Source organism: Oreochromis aureus, linkage group 14 (genome assembly GCF_013358895.1).
Source record: "Oreochromis aureus strain Israel breed Guangdong linkage group 14, ZZ_aureus, whole genome shotgun sequence".
NCBI lineage: Eukaryota > Metazoa > Chordata > Actinopteri > Cichliformes > Cichlidae > Oreochromis > Oreochromis aureus.
This window is the reverse complement of record NC_052955.1, coordinates 1493677-1498452: the sequence shown is the minus strand read 5'-3', so window position 1 is coordinate 1498452 and position 4776 is coordinate 1493677. Positions and strand designations below refer to the sequence as shown.

The 4776-nt window shown below is 41.0% G+C and overlaps 1 pseudogene; it reads right to left on the bottom strand.

Annotated features, from left to right (window-relative positions):
- Positions 1-1172: 1172 nt before the first annotated feature.
- On the bottom strand, positions 1173-2106 carry LOC116314216 (annotated as a pseudogene).
- Positions 2107-4776: the final 2670 nt, after the last annotated feature.

Sequence of the window (4776 nt, the reverse complement as noted above, 5' to 3'; positions counted from 1 at the left end):
TTCTCTCTGTGTGATAGCTTGTGCTCTGAGACCTGACTGCATTTTTTTTTCTGAGACCTGACGGCTTACTTCTGAGACCTGAGACCTCAAGCCTTTTTTCTGAGACTAGAGACATGACATTTTTTTTTCTGAGACCCGAGAACTGGCATTTTTTCTGAGACCTTAGACCTAATGGCTCTTTTCTGAGATCTGACTTCTGAGACCTGATGGATGTCCTGATCTTCTAAATATCTCTCAGAAAGGTGGAGAAACTAAGTGAAGCTGACGCTAAAATGTGATTGAGTGGGTTGCCAGAACAACAGACAATACCAGAAGCCAGTATGATCGTCACATTGATTTCAGATTTTTCTTTTTATTTAGTGTTCATGTTTGTGTACACTTATAGTGGAAAAAGATAATTTACGAGTCCAATGATACATTTTTTTCTTACAAAGGAATGATGATGATTGTGGAGTAGTCTCCTCCTCCATGAGTCACAGGAACCAGAAGTTGTGAGCACAAGAGTCAAGACAGAACGATAAAACAACTTTTCTACTGCTGCTCAACAAGGTGTACACAGTGAAATTATGCTGGTTAATTTTTTTGAGCTCTTGTGCACTTTGTTAAAAGATATATATGTCTGAGATGGCTGTCATATGTACTATTAAAATTACTTTTTATAGTTCAAGTTTTCACGGTGCTTCATGATTGTGAGAGAAAATAAAAAGGGAAAAATTTTGGACATCAGTACAAAGTGGGGATTTATTTGACCAGAGTAGATACACTGCTTGAGTGTAATGTTTTATCTGAGTGGTGGAGGATACATAGCAGATGTGATGGCAGCACACTGACACCTAGTGACTGTATCGCTGTACTACACCATTCTGAGTGCCAGCGTCTCTAAAATCAGGCATGCAGACACATGGCATTTCTTTAAACCGTTTTTTTTTTTCTGATTTATTCACCTGTTATATTATAGTCATAGTTAATATCTACATGGTAATGTTCTTCTCAGTATCTGATTGTCAAATACATACCATACAAAATAAAATGAACTACAAATATGTATACTACAATATAAGGGATCATATTTTATTACATGATTCCAAGTATGTGTTTAATAAATATAAAGAAACTTTACATACATTTCTAAGTTGATGAAATATGTATATTTGCTCTGAAAAAAATATAGGTCAGATTTTCAGTGTATTGAGGATGTGCTGTCGGATCTCGGTAGTTCTGATGCCGTAGATGATCGGGTTGAAACAGCTTGGAAAGAACAGGTACATAATGCTGAAGAAAATCCTAACGGCTGAAGGGATGCCGTTCCTTATTCGATATGACAGGAAAGCTGTGAGTACGATGGTCAGACTAACAGTCATGACTACGATGTGTGTAACACAGGTGTGAAGAGCTTTGGCACTTGACTTTCCTGAGCTCAACACAGAGCTGAATATGACTGTGTAAGAGGCAGTGATGAGGAAGAAGTCAGTCACGGGGACAGAGATCACTGAGATCAACCCCACCATGCTGTTAATGATGGTGCTTCCACAGGCCAACTCCACCAAGGCCATGTGCTCACAGAAGCAGTGGTTTATCACATTTCTCAGACAGAATGGCAATTTTCCAGCCAGAATAACCACCACCAAGACAACAAACATATTTCTGATAAAAAGTGGGATCACAAATTTAAGAAATCTTTCAAAAGCCATTTGTTCTTGATAGTAGAGTGGTGTGCAGATGGCAAAGTAACGATCCAGAGCCATCCACAGCAGCAGAGTGGACTGAAAGGCTCCTAACAAGTGAACGAAATACATCTGAACAAGGCAGGCACCCAAAGAGATCCCCTCCAGTCAAACAGGAAGCTCAGCAGCATGTGGGGAACAAAGAATACAGGAGGCTGAGGTCAATGCATGCCATGCTGGCAATCAGGATGTACATCGGCGAGTGGAGGCTTCTCTGTGAAACGATCACGTACACCAGCAGGGAGTTAGCAAACAGTGACACAACAAACATTAAGGAGAACGGGATGAAGAGGAACGGCCTCAGCTCTCCGAGTTCACCAAAGCCAACCAGGAAGAAATATTTGTGTGAGGAGATGTTCTCCTTCACTGGCTCCATCTCCATCTCCTCCTAAACCTTGTAGTTTTTAGCTGGATCAGGCTGAAATGAGACACAAAATCAAATAATTCACAATGTTTTAATACAAATTGAAAGAATTGATAAAGACAGATGGAGACACAGACACAGACTCTGTGTTCTGTTGACACTGCAACCTTCTGGGGTTGGCTAACTGAAGGGTAACCACTTTTTATAGAATACAGCTTGTAGTTTCTCTTTGCAGCATAAAAGGATTTGTTTAACAGCACTCAGTAGACTGACCAATACTCAGAGCAATGGGAAAGTAGAAACTCTCACTCACAGATAAGAGGAAGTTCGTTAAGCTCTTTAGAAACAACGGAGGAACCACAGTCCCAACGCTGCCATGAACTACAAACTGCTGCAACACCAGTGTCACTGTTTAGGCCTCTTGCATGAAAGTGTGATACATACAACAGTCGTCTTTACACACATTGATATCTTCTAAACAGAGAGGGTGTGCCATGTTTTATGTGTGTGTCCACTGATCTTTGTCAAACCATCCACAGAATTCTCAAATCCATGAATGTGGCTCAAGGACCATCTACAATGAACAAAAGTTAAAGCTGTTTCTGTGTGTCAGATACTTCTTGAATCAAGTAGCTCCTTCACCATTTTCACATGGACTCTTTTCTTATTCAGAATTATGTACATAAACTTTATCCATGAGATAAATATTGGAAGCTGAACCTACAGATGTTAAAGGATTAATGAAATCAAGCAGGAAAAAGCTTCATTACACAGCTGTACGATTTCCACCTCACTCTTTCCTTACTCTGTAGTCAGTGTTTTCACATTATAATTCAACTTGCGGTTCAGACTCTCAGCTATTTCATGTCAGTGGAGCCCTCCCTCCCTCTTCACTTCTCACCATTCTTGTAGGTCTTTTCAACCTCGCCTTTGACTCAAAGGTCAACTTTAGTATGTTTAATATTCAAATAACAACAGTTAGCAAGCGCCAAATATCTGATAAACAGGAGACCCAGACGGTGTGCTTTCCACTGCATGGAAAGTTTGAACCGCTCACCATCACCTGTTAGTGAAAAACACCACGAGCAGCACAAATGAGCACAGCAAACAAACCTCACTCACAGCCGAGGCAGCTCATCTGTCCTCTCAGAGTTCTCAGGGTTCACATTGAAGACGACACTGAAAGCACACTCAGATCAATCACAGGGTTCAGTGAAAAACCAGCCGGTTCCTCAGTCAGGTTCAGTGGTTTAGTTTTCTAGAGAGGACAGTCAGTAGAAATATTAGAGTACGGAACTCTCTGCTGCATATAAAGAAGAATGAAGATCTTTATGAAACATTATTTATAAAGAGTCAGAGGTTACCTAATTGTCCCTGAATGGAAATACATGAGCAGGTTTTACTTTCTGACTGTGTCTTGATTGCAGGCTGATGGTGTCAAACCCTGATCCACCTCCATCCATTCCTCCATCCACCTGTCCCTGCTGAGCTGACTCAGCACTTTAATGCTCTCTGTATGACGCAACCACTTTGAAACCCTGTTGGTGTGACCAACTGAATATCACAGAACACATGGACACAATAACAGACACACTAAGTGAAAATGTAAACAATACAGTGTGTATGAGCATCAGTGTGTTGATGCTCTAATGCTGAAGCACTGATGCTAAGTTCAAACAGTACACTGCAGTTTGTGTCCTGTTTTTAGACTTTTGTGTTTTGATCTTTACTTTCAGTTTTACTTCCTGTTTACTTTCAGGCACCAACAGTGCTTGTTCCAGTTTGCAGTGGGAGTTTAAATACAAGTGTTTACAACAGTAACCCTGTAGGTGGAACAATGACATGCGTTCAGCTGTGTTATTGAGTTGTGCTGCGTGCTCTGTTAGATCTGTTACATCTTGTGTCTAGATGTGAGAAGCTTTGAATGACACCAGCTTCTTTACAAAACTGCCTGCTGTTTGTTACCGATTCTGTTCACTGTTTTTATGGACAGAATTTCCTGGTGGTGCCAAGTGGTGTAAGGTTTTCACCTTGGATCTCTTCAGGATCACATCTCTGTTGGTTGCAGACCATGCGGTTCTGTTGGCTGTATAAGGTAGTGGCCTCCACCTCTCAGTGAAGTGGTTTACTGCTGAGTGTTAAGCAGCAGGAATGAGAATCAACACCTGCAAGTCTGAGGCCTTGGTTTGGGTGAATGCTTCAGGTCAGGGAAGAGTTAGTGTCCCAAGTGGAGGAGTTTAAGTATCTCTAGGTGTTATTCATAAGGGGAGAGATTAACAGACAGATCAGTGCAGCATCTGCAGTGATGCGGAAGCTGTCCTAGTATGTTGTGGTGAAGATTCTAGAAGATTCTAATTTTACTGTCATGATCTATAACCTTTAACATGCTAACTGGAGCCTGTAGATTCTGAGATACAGTTTTGGCTTTTTGCTTGGACTGACTTTGGGGTGACTTTACTAGGTGTCATTATTGCCAACAAAATTTATCTTTATCCTTAGACAGCATTTTCAAATTATCTTCAGTGTCACTTGCTCGGGCCTCAGAAATATAATCAGCTATGGTCCATGGCGTCTCTAGCTTCAAATGTCTAAGAATAGGGTCACCAGTAACTAGAGTTTTGGCCTTGGACACACAGAGCAAGGTCTGCAATTCCTTGAGACCTGCCTAAAACAAGCTACATTTATTAA